The sequence below is a fragment of the Cibotium barometz genome, chromosome 3, assembly GCF_041138505.1.
Source record: "Cibotium barometz isolate CiBa-2024 chromosome 3, ASM4113850v1, whole genome shotgun sequence".
NCBI lineage: Eukaryota > Viridiplantae > Streptophyta > Polypodiopsida > Cyatheales > Cibotiaceae > Cibotium > Cibotium barometz.
In genome coordinates this window covers 59,554,956-59,573,245 of record NC_141048.1, presented here as the reverse complement: position 1 = coordinate 59,573,245, position 18,290 = coordinate 59,554,956, and positions in this window count along the sequence as shown.

The window sequence follows — 18,290 nt, the reverse complement described above, 5'->3', positions numbered from 1 at the left end:
CACATTTCCTTTTAATAACTTAAATAGACAAGAGAACATCGAGATCAAAATTAATAGTTGAGGGGGGACATAAGTAGATCCATGAAGCAGTGGAAAAAACCTCCATCCAAACCCGCACATTGAGTAAGGGTCATCCATATACAAGTGTTCTAAGGGCACTAGGCCCCATGTATTGGGGGGACCTAATGCCCTTTGTAACTCAATACCTTTATTAGAAGAAGTTGCACATTAACAATGCATCTAAGAAAAGTGGTTCACTTGAGAAGGGACTTGATCAGTCTATAATGTGGCACTCTCAAAGCCATTGTTACAAAACATTTACACAAGGGTTTTGATGAAGAGAAAGGCCTATTGAGTTTCATTATGGTAGTACAAAATTTGGGAGAGGATGACTTTATGAGCCCACGAGGATGAGTGATTGCTACTCCTATGAATGAATTTACATTCCTTGAAGGAGAGGTTGGAAACTTTATCATGTTTCTTGGTGTAAAGAAACCCATTCGCAATTGATAAATCAAGAAGGAGGTATGATGTTAAGAAACCCATTGGCAATTGATAAATCCATAGATAAGAAGGAGGTACGAGTTCCAACAAAAGTTGTTGGATTAATTTGGTGTATTGTGAGAAGTCGACATCTGATTCTCCACCAAAGGGGCAACTATGAAGAGTCATATTGAGCAATGAAGAAGACAAAGGGATCCAAAACATCTAACCATAAGATGTCATAAAAATAGTGGAAGAAGTCTTGAAAATCCCAAAGCACTGTACTTTAAAGTCAGTTGTTTGGTAAGAATATCTTTTGGGTAAGAGTTTTTGCTCTATGTCACTACGTTTTAAAGGGGTTATGCATGTCTTAAGGATATAAGCAATCCTCAATATTATGAAGAGTGCACTCATGCCCGTTTGCTAGCAATTTGAATTTGAGTTTATAAGCATTGTAGATTATCATTAGGAAGGGGAGAGAAGAGTATGAGTTGAGAATTTTGGGTGGAATCTAGTTAGTTCTTCCCTTAGCCTCTCTAAGATGTTGATGCTATTGTTCATTGGAGTAAAGTATTGTTCATGTAATCTCTTGACTATCATTTGCATGATAAAGAGTTTTAAACAAAGGCCAGGTTATTTGGAGCCTTCTCGACCCCAATGATAAAGAGTTTTAAACAAAGGCCAGGTTATTTGGAGCCTTCTCGACCCCAATGATGAGAAAATGCTTCTAAATATATGTAGCAGCATTTGACATCTATGGGTTAATTTATTTGGTAAGCATTTAGCTTCTTAATACATGTAGCAACATTTTACATCTATGGGTTAATTTATTTGATGATCATTTAGCAGCGAGCTTTTCTTTGGTGAGCTTTGGTTCCATGGGTTTTGCTTATGTGGAATACCCTAATGATGTGGCACTTGTGTGTCCATATCAACATGTGATGAGTCCATGTCAAAATGTGACATGGCATGTACATACATGCATCATGGACATACATACACATCATGGACACACATGCTATCATGTGCACCATGGACATGCATACATCATCTATATAATGTCCATGCATAATGTCATAGTTCATGGCCTTGGATGGTCCATATGACCAAAATGGGTTTTATGTGATATCTATATGCTTGATGTTGTCTTGGTGTGTGGTCTAACACTCTATGTGTCCCGCACATGGATGTGATCTCTATATGCTCAGTGTCATCGTGGTGTTATATGCATGGTGCATATGTGTTGTACATGGTCGAGACAAGCCACTCGAGATCTTCACATGCTCAATATTGTTACGGGTAGTGAGGCCTGTATGGTTAGGATAGGATACATGTAACATTTACTTGATATATTCCTTGTGTTGTTTGTATCGTTTAAATGCTCTAAATGGTTTGTATGTGTCCTGTATGTGTGGCTTTATATGTGCGTACATGGCCTAAATAATCCATATAACATGTGCATGATCATGATCATGATGGCCTACTAGTGATCTTAATGTGGTTAGTGTAGCACGTGGACAAGCTCAATGGTGTTTATGGTCTACATAAAGTGGCAATGGGCTACATGTGGTCTTTATGTGCTTGATATAGCTTATATGTGTTCAAAGTGATCCATATAGAGCGTCCATGATCGAGATGGCATACAAGTGATCTGTATGTGTATGATTGGGATGGCGTAGTTATCCACATGGTTTATGTGGTCTATATAAGGTGGGAATAGGTTGTATTATGTGATCTTTATATGGTTCAGGTGTTGTTAACATGTGCTTTATACAGTCCATATGATAAGCATATGGTTGGAATGGGCTCTATGTGATCTCTATATGTTTGGTCTTCTTACGGTGTACTCTGTGTGGTCTACGTGGTCTATGTACATAGTCAAAATGGGCTACCCAAGGTCTTTACATGCTCATTGTCATCTTGATGTGGTTTGTACGATCCATGTGTCCCATACATGGGTGGGGTGGGCTCTATGTGATCTATGTATGCTTCTCTCTATTGTTACAGTGTGCTCTGCATGGTCCATGAGGTCCCCATACATGGGTGGAGTGGGCTCTATGTGATCTATGTATGCCTTGTCACGGTGTGCTCTACATGGTCCATGTGGTCTATCCATGGTCAAAATGGATTAACTAAGATGTTTACATGCTTAATGTCATCTCAATGTGGTCTGCATGATGCATGTGATCCGCATATATTCGAAACAAGCTTCTCGAGATCTTTACACGCTTGTTGTTACCTTGGTGTGGCTTGTATGGTGGGTTACAATGCGTACATGGTTAGAATGGTTAGAATGGACTACTTGAAATCTTTACATCTTAGTATTGTCCATATGGTCCGTACATGAGTGGAATGGGTTATATCGTCTATAGATAATGGCCTTGGATGGTCCATGTGGTCTGTACATCATCTATGCAATGGGTTGTGTGGGATCTTTACATGCTTGGTCTTCCCCGGTGTGCTCTGTATAGTCCATGTGATCCACATATGGTTGGAATGGGTGTTTATATGTTTTTTTTTTCTTCTCATATTGTGCTTTGTTGCATGGTCCATGTGGTCTGTATATGCTTATAGCTCCTATGTGGTCCATGTGGTCTGTATATGCTTATAGTATAGCTCCTATGTGGTCCATATGGTATATATTGTTCATATAAGGTGGGAATAGGTTGGATATAATCTTTATGTAGTTGTTACTGTCCCCATATGGTTTGTATAGTGTATATAGCACATGTATGATTCAAATGGCATGGAAGTTCTTCAAGTGCTCATTGTAGTTGTTAATGTTGCTCATTATAACCATTATCTAGTCCATATGGTCTATATGATCCTTATCGTGTGGTGATGGGTTGTGTGCATGGCCTATATGGTCCATATAGTACATGTGGTGATGGATTGTGTGCATAGCCTAGATGGTCCTTATTATGCGGTGATGGGTTGTGCGCATGGCCTCTATGGTCTTATATGGTCCCGATTATGCGGTGATGGGTTGTGCGCATGCACTTTCTTAAATTTTCCTTTGTGCAAGCAAGATGGAGCACTCAAAGTCAAGTGGATTGTGCTCTCAATTAGTTATTAATGTAGAGACTGGAGTGGCAAAGCTTAAAAGTGTTTACGTAGGAGTGGAGCAAGATGGTAGTGTGCAATTAATATGCTTTGATAGGAATAAGTGGCACTTGGCGTTGTCATTTGTGTGCATTTCACACAAGTCACGTGCAACCATGACTTGTACACAAAGGTTGGTGTGTTGGGAAAGTTTCAGCATCACCCACACATGCAACGCATGAATGTAACAAAGGTTGATGTGTTGGGAAAGTTTTTGCATCACCCACACATGCAACACACGAATGTAACAATCCTTCCCGTCCATGATGTATCGACCATGATTGTTCATACTTTGAAGAGGTCTCTTAGTCTTGTCAAAGGCATACATAGTCACGACAATTTGGCAACAAAGAGGGTAGCACTACACATGATTGCAAACACAAGTAACACAGTTCAAGTAAGTGACAATAAGGGTGTAAAGGCTCTTAGATTCAGCCTAGGAATTTGAAGAAACATCATGTGGACATTTAGAGCATGGATTTCAAGTGGGCCTTAGATGGTTGAAAATGAAGGATTGACTGTTTGAGCTCTGAGGTTGTGCAATGTGTGGTGGATTTCTAGGAGCACAATACTAGGTGTCTCCAAATAAGAAAGACATTTCCAGGAAGTGGGTTGCCAGAAAACAATATGAAGCCCATCCATCCACTTTCTAGAGCTGGCAGAGGTACGCATATCCAATTTCTCTATCCTTAATATATATTCTCAAGCATTTCATTTACTATCATAATTTTCCTTTAGTTTCTACTATTGAATAGTTTCCTTTGTAAGTACAATACAACAATAGTACTATTTTAGTACACAATACAGTTTCACCACATAGTATAATAGATAACATAGCACTTTTAAAATAATACATGTGTGTAGAGGCACTACTACATGTAGAAGAAGCTCATTTTAAATGCTTCTTATGCACATTCATGTTCAACATGCACCATATTACTTTGTCTTAACACTATTATAGTACATAGTACAATGTGGACACAATAGTTTACTATGCATCATTGTTATATTACTTTCCCTTGGTGCTATCTCAATAAGAAGGGTACTATTTAATACTATAAAGTCTTATTGTGGATTGGTTCACTTACATACTACTTAGCCACAGTATCGTGTTAGTGGATTAGTTCAGCACATAGCACAGTGTACTCAGTAAACAATACTATAAAGTCCTATTGTAGATTGGTTCACTTGCATACTACTTAGCCACACTATTGTGTCATAGGACTAGTTCAGCACATAGTACAGTGTACTCAATGTTGTTGCCATATAGGCAGTGATGTGTGTGAACACACTTAGGACCGCCGGGGCACTTTTTCCCTCTTTAGGAGGTTTTTTCCCCCGGCTTGTATATACGCCCATCATTCTAAGGCTAACTTATCTTTTGTACATTGACACAATCTAATACATTGTGTGTTGTGTGCATTCTTGCTTCTTCTTCTCCAAGCTTTGTGTGCTTTCCTGCAACCCTAATTCCAACAATTGGTATCAGAGCAAACATCGACTCCCAGGGCTACGCCGCCAGCACCCTCCGACTCACGTTCTCCGATTGAGGTGAGCTTTCACAATCGCTTTTGCAGGTCCCTATACTCTGCAAATTAGCCTGTAGGGATCCGCATTCTCAGAAATCGCATCTGAGGTCGTTTCGGGCTCTGTTTTTGTATTGCAAGTTCTGTACAAGTGTTTTCGTCATTTTCTGTAGAAATTTTGACAGTGCAGTTTTCTGCAAAACAAGCGTACATATTCTATTGTGGACCGTGCTACATAGCACGAGTTCTTTTCTGTTCAGTCTTTGCTTCATTACAGGCAGCTTTTGCATCAGTTTCAGTCATGGCCATGGCTGATAGCAGCAATGATGTATTTCGCATGTTGTCTGCTGAAGACAAACTGGATGGAGACAGCAACTACCCACTTTGGGCATACATGATGCAGCATGTTTTGGTTGCAAAAGGAGTGTGGAACATTGTGCAGGGTATGAATGTACGTCCAAGTTCTTTGGATGTAGGATCTATTGAGGATGTTGCAGGTTCTAGCAGCTCTGCTGTTGCTGCTGTTTTACCCACTGCTGAACAAGCTTGTTGGGACAGTAAAGATGCGCAGGCTCATGCCTTGATTGCACTTTATGTCAAACGTAACATCACCCCACATATTCGTTCAGCTAAAACAGTAAAACAGCCTTGGGATATTCTAGCTGGTTTGTATGCAGGTCGTAACGAGGCAAAAATCTCTTACCTGCGTAAAGAGCTAGAATTGAAGATTATGCAGGGAGATGATGACATGAATGTTTTTCTTGCTGAGATTAAAGATCTCAAAGAACAATTGATTTCTGCAGGTGAGATTATTCCTGATCATTCTCTTGTGCAGACTGTTCTTGATGCTTTACCTGAGACATATCAGGCTTTTGCTTCCACATGGAGACTTCTTGCTGAGGACAGACTTGATGCCGTCAAGTATGATACTTTAGTCAACAAGCTCTTGCAAGAAGCGCAGTCCAGGCAAAACAGGGCCAGGCAACGTGCAGTTGATCAAGCATTTATTGCTGCCCAGCAGAGCAGAGAAGAAGTGGTAAGGCAGCCCCCTCCACTGTTTCTTCTCCTATTAGTAGGTCTGCAACTTCTTCTCCTTCCACCACCACAGGTAGCAACAATAAGTCTGAGAAGGCTCTTGATAAAGGTAAGAAAAAGACCAGGTGCAACTATTGTAAGGTAAATGATCATGTCATTAAGAATTACCCTAAGCTAAAGGCTAAAGAGGCAAAGAAGAAAGAGTCAAATGCAGCCACAATAGCGGATGCTTCTACAAATGCAGATTCTGCAAAAGTTGTGTAGGATACAGAATGGGCGTTTAGCATGTATTGCCAATATGACCCATCTGTACATGATGCATGTTTGGCAGTTTCTGTTGACGCTAATGTGTGGTATTTTGACAGTGGTGCTACAAAGCACATTACCTCACATCGTGATATGTTCACTTGTCTTGTTGAGGCTGTCTCTAATGGGAATACTGTCACATGTGCCAATAATGCTTCTTACCCAGTGAAGGGCGTTGGTAAAATTATGCTTACTACTGCAAATGGTAGCACTTTCACACTTTCAGATGCTTTGTATGCGCCAGGGATAAAGAAGAATCTATTGTCTGTCTCTGCGCTTGCTAGACTTGGATTTGTAGTCAAATTTGTGGATGACAGATGTACTGTTCATGATTTGACTTCTGGTGATACGATTATTGCATCTGGCACCTTGTTTCGTGGGCTGTATAGGCTCAATTCTTATGACAAGTGTGTGGAAGATTTAGCAAATGCAGTTTCAGATGCAAAACTATGGCATGCTCGTTTTGGTCATCTGAACTTTGCTAGTTTGCTACGTTTGCAGAAACTTGATATGGTTGCTTCATTGCCCCCTCTTGAGGCACCATTGAAACATGTTTGTGAAGGCTGTATTTTGGGCAAAATGCAGCGTTCTGCGTTTCCAAAGGATGGTTCTGTGCGGGCCACTTGCAAATTGCAACTTGTACATAGTGATGTATGTGGGCCTATGCAAACTGCATCATTCACTTGTACTTCATGACTTTCATTGATGATTACTCAAGGCATGCATGGGTATATCCACTGAAGGCAAAGTCCGAAGTGTTTTTGTGCTTCAAACAGTTTTTTCTTATGGTTGAAAATGTATCCAATTGTACTGTGGGCACCCTTCGTTCTGATCAAGGGGGGGAGTACATGTCTAAAGAGTTTGATGCATTTCTGGCTAGTCGTGGGATAAAACACCAATGTACAGTGCCGTATACCCCTCAGCAAAATGGTGTTGCTGAGAGGAAAAACAGGTCACTTATGGAGATGGCATGATGTATGGTCAAGAGTCTATTACTCCATACGAAGCTTGGCATGGCAGGAAGCCTTCTATTGGTCACTTGCGTGTCTTTGGTTGCTTGGTCTATGCTTTAGTGCCTGTGCAACAATGCAGAAAATTGGATGATAAGGCTATCAAATGCATTTTTGTTAGTTACAGTGCTGAGAGCAAGGGTTACAGATTGTATCATCCGCAGTTAAAGCGTATCTTGATTAGTCGAGATGCTTTTGTGGAAGATGCTGTGCAGCCTTTGTTATCATGTACCAAAGAGACAGGTGTGAGCTCACGGGATGTATTTGATGCATTGTTGCCTCTGTTTACAGGTGGGAATTCAAATGTAAGTCCTAATGAGGCAAATATTCAACCTATGCAGATATCAAACGACATCATAGATCAGCCTATTTCTGATGCAAGTTTACATGATGTAATTTCTGAGGATAGGGCTGAAAATGAGCAGGCTAGAGGTATGCCTAAATGGTTGGTGTAAACCTTGCGTGATAGTAAAATTGATACACCTATATCTAGCCGTACTCGTTGAGGTTTTCAGCATGCCTCTTATGCATCAGATTGTTATGCTTTGGCTGTGTCTAGTATGTGTGAAGAGAAAGAACCTCTTTCATTTGATAAGGCACAAAAATCAGAAAATTGGTTGGCTGCAATGCAAAGTGAATATGATGCTATAATGAAGAATGGTACATGGTCTTTGTGTGAATTTGCCTATTGGTAAAAAGGCCATTGGATGTAAGTGGGTTTTTAAGTTGAAACGAAAGCCAGATGGCATTGTTGATCGCTATAAGGCTAGACTTGTTGCAAAGGGTTATGCTCAAGAAAAGGGCATTGATTTTGATGAGACCTTTGCTCCCACTTGTCGTATGACTACCATTTGTAGCATTTGTGCATTGGCAGCTCATAATGGTTGGAATGTACATCAGCTGGACATAAAGACTGCGTTCTTAAATGGAGATTTGCATGAGGAGGTGTATGTATCGCAACCTCGTGGTTTTGTTCAAAGAGGGCAGGAAAACAAAGTGTGCAGGTTGAAAAAGGCTTTATATGGTTTAAATCAAGCTCCACGAGCTTGGTATGAAAAGATAAATGCATATTTGATTGCACACGGGTTTTAGAATAGTCCAACATAAAGCACTTTGTATGTTAAACGTGTGGATGGTGTACATCTAATCATTGCTCTCTATGTCGATGACATGCTGCTCATAGGACCAAATGAGAGTCATATTGCTGATTTTAAGGCTGATTTGAATGCCTCTTTTGAGATGTCAGATTTGGGGCATTTGCATCATTATTTGGGGATACAATTTAAGCAGTGTGATGGAGGTATTGCTTTGTGTCAGACAAAGTATATTGAGACATTGTTGCGAAGATTTGGCCTTGAAGACTGCAAGCCTATTGCTACTCCAATGGAGACAGGTTTGAAGTTGAGTCTTCATGATGCTGGAGATCACTTTGATGTCACACTCTATCAGACAGCTGTTAATTGCCTCATTTATGTATGCATTACGAGGCCGGACATTCAGTTTGCAGTCTCACAGGTGAGCAGGTTTATGCATAGCCTAGGGTCTCAGCATTGGAAGGCAGTTAAACGCATCTTTCGCTACTTGAGTGGCACCATACATCTTGGGTTGTTTTATCCCAAGGGGGGGATCGTTGCCCCCGCCAAATTTACATGCTTATTCGGACTCAGATTGGGCTGGTTGCTATGACATAAGAGTGTCCACAAGTGGTTTTCGTTTCATGCTCGGTAGCTCATGCATATCTTGGTTGAGCAAGAAGCAACCTACTGTGGCCACTTCTAGTTGTGAAGCTAAGTACAGGGCAGCTTTCATAGCTACGGTTGAGTGTGTGTGGCTCAGACGGCTTATGGCTGACTTGGGTGTTGGACAGGAGTCTGCCACCTCTATCTTCACGGACAGTCAGAGCGCATTGACAGTTGTGAGAAACCCAATTTTTCATGCTCGCACAAAGCACATTGAGGTGCATTATCACTATGTCAGGGAGAGACTCTCAGCAGGAGAGATCAGCTTGGCCTATGTGCCAACACAGGACAACCTCACCGATCTTTTCACAAAGGCGCTTCCTCGTGAGAAGTTCGAAGCTTTCTGCAAAGCTTTGGGCTTGCTCCCCTTTGTGGATTGATCTACTTTGGGCATGGCACTCCCCTATACATGAGTGCCAGCTCTCGTTCACACCATCACTCCCAGGGGGGATTTGTTGCCATATATATAGGTAGTGATGTGTGTGAACACACTGAGGACCGCCGGGGTACTTTTTCCCTCTTTAGGAGGTTTTTTCCCCCGGCTTGTATATACGCCCATCATTCTAGGGCTAACTTATCTTTTGTACATTGACACAATCTAATACATTGTGTGTTGTGTGCATTCTTGCTTCTTCTTCTCCAAGCTTTGTGTGCTTTCCTGTAACCCTAATTCCAACAAATGTAGTCAGTAAACAATACTTTATATGCCATAGTATTGTGTCATAGGACTAGTTCAGCACATAGTACAGTGTACTCAATGTAGTCAGTAACTAAACAATACTTTATATGCCATAGTATTGTGTCATAGGACTAGTTTAGCACATAGTATAGTGTACTCAGTGTACTTAGTAAACAATACTTTATATGTCATACTCCTTTCTCTTAGTACTTTCCCCTTATTACTATTTCAGTACACAAAACTCCTATGCTATCGGGTTCACAAACGTTATATGTTATACTCCTTTCTCTTACTACTTTCCCTTGATGCTATTTCAATACACAAAACTCCTATGCTATAGAGTTCAAAAATATACTAGTTTTCCATAGCACTTTTGCAGTTGTACTATTTCAATTCATGGTACAAAAGAGAATCTACACAATACTTTAATGCCATATTTCAGGGCAAAATAGTAACCTCAAGTAATATGTCTTTACTCAGTACTTTAATGCCATATTTCAAGGCAAAATAGTAACCTCGAGTTATATGTCTTTACTCAATACTCCCACTACTCTTGGGAATCCTTTGCCATACCATTTTACCATAGTACTATTTGAGGAGAAAATACAGTCAAGGTACATAGTCAAGGTACATAGTACTGCCACTAGTCCTCGGTCTGCATGTCATAGTACTTTGCCATCTTATTTTCTCATGGTACTATTTCACTACATAGTATTGTCTACACATTACATACTACTTTACTTGCCATACTAGTACTATTTTAGTACACAATACCGCATGGTAGTATATCTTTACTAGTACCCCTATAGTACTATTTTGGTACACACTACCTCATGATGGTAGTATATCTTTACTTAGTACTCCTATTACTCTTAAGAATCCACATGTCAACTACCTAAGTACACAATACCTCACTACTCTTGGGTCCACATGTCATAGTACTTTGTCATTTTATTTCTTATTACATCTACAAATTGGATTGTCGTACTCATTTTCCATGGTATTATTTAAGTAGGCAGTGTGACTACTGTGTATTGCGTACATAGTACACAATACTTTGCATAGTACACAGTGTACACAATACTTTATATAGTACATAGCAAACAGTAGATTGTACACAGTACACATTTCTAAGTGGTGACTTCTATTGTGTTCACATTCATGGGTTTACTTTTCAAACTATCTATGCCTCTTTTGTATAATCATTTGTATGTGAATGGTTGCACGTAGAGTTCTACTTGAACTTCAAAAGAAGGACATCCACCAACCTCCATCATTGGCTTTCATGCCTTCCAAATCTTGAAGCCATACTTCATCAGGAAGCTGAAGGAGAGGAACACTTATTGCTGTGTGTACCATGTTTGCGTGGATTTATTTCATTCAGTAGTAAACTCCATAAGATATGATGCAATCTCCCTACATGGGGCCATGTACGACTGCGTATGCAAGGTGTGTCGACCCACAAGTGAAGAAAACTATGTAGCAAACTGTAGTACCTACCAATTAATGAGGGCTATGTACAACTACGTATGCAAGGTACAATGAGGGAGTTGTGGACATCTATAGTTTATGCAAAGGAAAAGGAGGCTAAGTAGCGCAAGTTAGAGTGCTTGCTAGGTGAATGTGGGACTTGTCCCAGCGTGAAGTCAATGATGTGGGGGTGGTTATAAAGTGGAAAGCATATGAGTATTTCACTAGACAAACTAGAAGAGGTGTAACAAAGAAGAGGATCCAATTTCTTAACAAGGAGATGGCTCCATCCATTATCATCCCGCAATTATAGCAGCACTTTAAAAAACACACAATTTAAAGATTGCATCAATGGTCTTGTCGGATGTAGATTTCATAGAAAACTACACCTTTAAGGTCAAAAATGAGATCTAATCAATGCACTATTGGAATGATCATCTTAGCCTCGTTTGATACCTTTTATGCCCCTTTTATTCAACATATTTATCTAATATTTTATGGTATTTTTCTCTCCTTTTATTAGGCATTTTTCTTAGTCATGGACTTTGTCCTCAGTCATGGGTTTTTATGCTGGTTAGCCAGCCCCTTCATGATGTGTATAAGAATAGGCTTTTTGCCATTTAATTCATTCATCATTTTGCTCAAGTGTTGGATCATTGCTAGCTACTCCAAGTCTCTCCCCTACTTTCACTTGCTACCTTTAACTATTCTCTTATAGTATCAGAGCATTGAGGTTCTCAGGCATTTGCTTCTACACTCTATAAGAAGATTAATAGCTAGCGTTTTTTTTCCCTCCCTCCCTCCCTCCCTCGCTGTAGTATCCCTATTTTTTTGTATCCCGTCCCTACCCAAGACTAGTGGTAGCACCATGTTCTTGATCCATTAGACTCTCCCTCCCTTAATTCATCATGCATCGGCTCCTCCCATCTTCACTCGTTTCCCTTGACCTACGGAAGGAGTATAGTTCTACATCTTTTTTTAACCTTAGCTAGCATCTAGGGAGGAGTGGGCAGCCTTCGGGTACCTACTTGTTGCAGCCTTTCCACTATAAATTCAAGAGGAGGATTCCATGGCTATCATCTCTTCATCTATTCCCCAACTTCCCAAGCAATCCATCCTAGTAGATGGGACCAACTGTGTGTGATGACCTAAAGAAAGTTAATGCCGCCACAATTAAGGACCATTATCCTTTTTCATTCAATCACTGAACATGTATTGGAAAGGGTAGCTAGAAAGGAGGCTTTTAGGTTTCTAGACGGTTTCTCATGCTACAATCAAGTTCAAATTGATCCTGTTGATAAACATAAAACAACTTTCATTACTGTATGGGAAACTTTTGCTTACAAGGTTATGCCTTTTGGTTTGACCAACGCTCCAACAACCTTCCAAAGGGAGGCTGATGCGTACAGCTTTCCGAGACTATTTAAGAGAATTTCTTGAAATCTTTATGGATGATTTGGCTGTAGCATCACTTTGGAATGAACACTTAAGCTGCTTAAGGAAGGTGTTTCTCAAATGTAGACTCTATAGAATCTCTTTGAATCCAGAGAAATTCCAAATCATGGTAAAGCATGGAGTGATCTTGGGACATATAGTCTATAAAAATGGTATTTTCACGGATGATGGTAAAATCAGAGTGATCCTCGAATTACCTCCACCAACAAATCCTAAGGGAGAGCAAAGGTTAATCATAATTCTCACCCAATCACTAGGTCTCTAATAGATCTGGATTCTGATACTACTTCTCATTCAAGGGAATCCACTATAACTAGTGTATGTCTTATGTGCAAGGGAAATATTAATTGTCTAGTGAATAAATTTTTTACTGAAAAAGTACATGTTATAAATAGAGACCCAGACATTAATCTGAACCAAATTGCAATGAAGATCAATAATCATAACCATGAGATAGCCTCCATTCCAAATCCAACATAGTGTGAAAATTGGATGTAGTTTCCCAAAAAATTGGAACCAAATTCTGGAAAGATGAAAACATGGAAGCTAATTTGTTTATGATGAATTCCGTTATTGATAAAGGAAATATCTAGTGATGATGAAGCTTCAAGCAGAAGTGATCGTGAATAATTCCTTTATAAGAAGTTAAGAAAAGCAAAAAAGAAACTAGGAAAAATTAGGAAAAATTAGGAGCAAACCTTTGAGGATTAGGCCAAGCCGTCACTTTGATCTTAAAAGTGAAAATCATTTCTTACAATATGTAGGTGCGGTGCAATCCTATGATAAGTTAGTTCAAACGTTGGGAGTGGATTTGAATCGAATCACTCCTAATCAAACCCTTGAGTCAGTCAGAGAGGCTAATGATCCTTCTAAAAACATCTTCAGAATAGATCTCCTTCAAAAAGATGACTCAAAGTGCCAAAAAAAGAAGAAGAATAAGTTTCTGAAAGAAGCTGAAAAATAAGCAAAACCAAAAAATATGGAAGAGGAACAGCTTGAAGAAGACATGTCCAAAATCCCTGAGTATTTCATAAATTATAACATAGGGGAACACTTTATTTACGGGGTGAAAAGGCTATGAGAACCAAGGAAGAAAGAGCAGGACCCTCATATGAAGGACCTCTTGAGGTCAAACAAGTAAATCTTGCTCAACCTAGTGAAGAGCCTAAATTGGTTTAGTCACAGCTAATAAATTCTTTCAGGCTGGGTTATGGTGGCCTACACTATTTGGAGATGCTGCAGAATTTGTTAAACAATGTGATGAATGCCAATGGTTTGACATCACTCATAATAACAAAGATAGAATGCCATTGATTGCTATCATGTCTCTTGGTATATTCCAAAAATGGGGTTTGGACTTTATTGGTCCTATAAGTCCAACAACAAAATCTACAAGGGCTAGATATATCATTGTGGCCCACAAACTATTGTTCTATGAGTATATTATTACTCGTTACTATGGCTGCCCGTTGGAAATAGTGAGTGATAGGGGAACACATTTCATAAATGAAGTTGTAAATTTCCTTTTGGGGGAATTCATGATTGTGCATCGAAAATATTCTCCATATTATCCTCAAGCTAATGGATAGGGTAAAAGCACAAACAAAATTCTTTATACCATTATGACTTAAATAGTCAATGAAAAGTGGAACAATTGGGAACATAGACTTCCAGCTGCACTTTGGGCTTATCGTTCAGCTTACAAAACAACTATTGGCATGACACCATTTCACTTGGTATATGGTTTGGAAGCAATCATGCCTATGGAGTTCATTATTCCATCTTTAAGGGTAGCACGCTGAAAAGCTTGAAGGGCATGAATTACAAAATAGGCTGTTCCAATTAAAGCAACTAGATGAAATCAGGCTAAGAGCAGCATATGGCCTATATGTCGAGAAACTACGTTGTAAGACTTGGTTTGACAAACTGCTGGTTAAACATGAATTTAAGGAAGGTGATCTTGTACTTATGTACATAGTAAAAAAGAATTTAAAAAAACGAAATTTGAAACTGACGGGTATGGGACCTTTCCAAATTTCTGAATTTACAACCTTTGGTTGAGAAAGGCTGGAATCCCCTTTGATTCCTTCGTAAATGGAAGCAAAATGCGTAAATTCTATGGACCTCTAATTGAATCCATGTTGAATGAAATGCATTAAACCCAACAAAGGAAACTACTAGAAAAAGGAAATAAAAGACTAGCCCAACTGGAAGCAAGGCCGAGCTGAAAAAGTTAAACAATTAAGAAATAGAATATATATAAATAAAGCTAAGTGATTGACTCACAATCCCGATAATGATGAGGAGTATGTTGCTCCTAGATGCCTTTGGTTAGGTTTTCCAACGCAAAGTAAGTTTTTCCTAGCCATGGGTCTTCTAGATTCAGGAGCTAATAAAAACGTTATGTCCTACGAAACATGGGAAAACCAAAACTTAAAGAAACAAATCTTGTTCTGAGTTCATTTAATGGTTATGATTCCAAATGTTTGAGTGTATTAACAACTTTCTACCATGTTGCAAATGATCTTTTGGAAGGTAGTTTTTATGCTATGAATGTAGGTGAAATGTCGGAAGAAATCATACTAAGTTGGAACTGGATGGCCAAGTTCAGATGCAACCCTAACTGGAAAGATCATACCATGAGCATGATGCTCCCCTCTAGAGTAAACACTATATATCTGACTAATGATATACCAACAGTATGGTCCAGCTCAGGAAGGGAACCTAAGCACTACATGATGCTCCCCTCTAGAGTAAACACTATATATCTGACTAATGATATACCAACAGTATGGTCCAGCTCAGGAAGGGAACCTAAGCACTACATGTTAGATAGAGAAGGAAAATTTATAATAAGTATAACAGAACCAGACCCATATTTGACGACATCGTTGCCCCTTGAAGCTCAAACCTTTCCGGAATTTGACCAAGTTTCTGCTAATGACTCTCTTGTAGTCTCAGTTTTTCTAAATGCAAATATGTCTAATGCAATGGTAAATGGATATTGATGGGTGGCACAAAAACATTTAGTGAATCTAGCTTTGCACATAAGCAAAAAACTTGTTTTTGGGTTCCCAAAAAGAAGGTACATCACTTGTCAGCAAAGGATGAATGGAGCCCTCTAGCAATGAAACCTCAAAGAAATCAAAAGAGGCAACAAAGTAACTCTGATCTTCGCTATACTAAAAATACACATATCACTAATAATAGCAAGACCTATTGGAAGGCAGTGTTAAAGTGGATGCCTACTTGGAAGTTAGATGTAGCTACATGGAAACCCACAGATGTAGACTTATATGCAGTTAGCAAAAGTGGAATCATGCTAGAAGTGAGAAAGGAAGTGGCTGCCCTGCAGAAAAGGCTATAGGCCGACCGAGAGAAGATTACCTGATCCCGCAATGGAGATCCACAGAGAGGACATGTGGATCCACATGGCTTTCGATTAACAAAGACAAAACTATAGCCACAGTTCAAAAAGATAAAGGCAAAAGAGCTTTGGATACATAACTTTCGCTGTGGCAAATTTACAGGTCATTGAAGAGCTGATAAAAGCCTTACCCTCAAGTGCTACACTAGCTTCTGGTATAACTAACCATCCTATGAGTCCAGGTGTAATACCAGTAGCCTGGGCACCACAAATGCAGATACAATGCTTAAAATCAGAGAAACAATCTTAAATGTACTTTTATAATTAACTGGATATATAGACAAAACTTGTATTTTCCTGAATAGCTGAAACTTTTTTTGATAAAGAACCCAGTTTTGTAAACTAATTACAGAAATGGAAAGCTTGGAATTTGTAGATTAGTTTTGACTGCAAGAACACCTCAATCGGAGTTGTGAGTCAAAAGTTATGATCCAGGCAAGTTTAGGGTATCTTGGCCAAGTTTTCTCACAAACTGCTCTATTAGGGCCAAACTGATGTCCTTGCTCTATTAGGGCCAAACTGATGTCCTTGCTTGGTTGTTTAAGAATCTAGATGAGGTTAATATCAGATGAGGCTAAGCATGTGTGTTACCAATAGTATGTACTTCAATCATACCAAACCCCATGGTCATCAGACAACACTGGGAACCATATTTTCAAAGCCCTCAAAACCCCTCTTAACAAATGTTGCATACTGGGCCCTCCTCTAAGCACAAATTCTTGGATAAATTTCCCTGAACAGCAATAACTTTTGCAAAAGTGCCTAGTTTTACAAACTGATTACATCGATTGAAATCTTGGAATCAGTAGATAAATTTAGAGTACAAGAACGCCCCGATCGGAGCTGTACAACTTAAGTTATGATCTCGGCAAGTTGGGGCTGTTTCTAGAGCACTCAGGTGTCTGGGACCAAATAGATGTCCATGCTTGGTTCAAAAAGGGGTTTTGCAATGTCTAATGCAGTCAAGAAGTTCCATGTGGCAAGAAGAATGTCTAAGCTTTGATGCATACCAAACCTTGTCTCATTTCGGGTATGTTTGCTAGATTTTCGAAGCCCTCAAAACCCCCTCCTGACAAATGTTGCATATTGGGCCCTTTGAGCACAAAATCTTGGATAAATTTCCCTGAACAGCAATAACTTTTGTAAAAGTGCCTAGTTTTACAAACTGATTAGATCAATGGAAATCTTGGAATAAATAGATAAATTTAGACTACAAGAACACCCTGATCGAAGCTGTACAACTCAAATTATGATCTCGACAAGTTGGGGCTGTTTTTGGAGCACTTAGGTGTCTAGGACCAAACAAATGTCCACACTTGGTTCAAAAAGGGGCCTAGCAATGGCATATGCAGTCAAGGAGTTACATGTGGCAAGAACAATGTCTAAGCTTGATGCATACCAAACCTTGGCTTGATGCATACCAAACCTTGGCTCATTTTGGGTATGTTTGCTATATTTTTGAAGCACTACAAAAGACCACTCGATAAAGATTTGACAGATCGGCATTGAGGGTAAAAACTTGTATACACCTGGACAAAAAGTGGACCAAATCCTTTCAGCTATTTAGCTCATAAGTGCACATCCTCACCAAGGAGGACTCTTTAGGGATCAATATACAAGTGAGGCCTTGACCATGGCTTGAGCCACACATCTAGATTGGTGGGCCTTAGTGGTATGGGACACTCAAGTTTGGGCAAAAGCATACTCATGGTGTGGTTTAGCCTATAGCTAGGAAGTGTTGTATGGTTGGGTGGGAATGGAAACAAATACGTGCATCCACCCAGCATATTGAGTCAACCAATAAGAGATATGATAAGTTACAAGCAGCGCGGGCCACTCCAGAGGTAACAATAACTCAAATACTAAAGTATAATGAGCAAATGTCTACACAGCTTCAACATAGCACATAAAATATAAAGCCACACATGCCAATAATGACTGAATGAATAAGTTCATTGAAAGAGCCTTCACACTTGCTACCTTGCCCATAAGGTACCGCCCAAACTCTATCCCCTTGATATTTTCATCACTCTCTCTTATTCAATATAATATTGACAT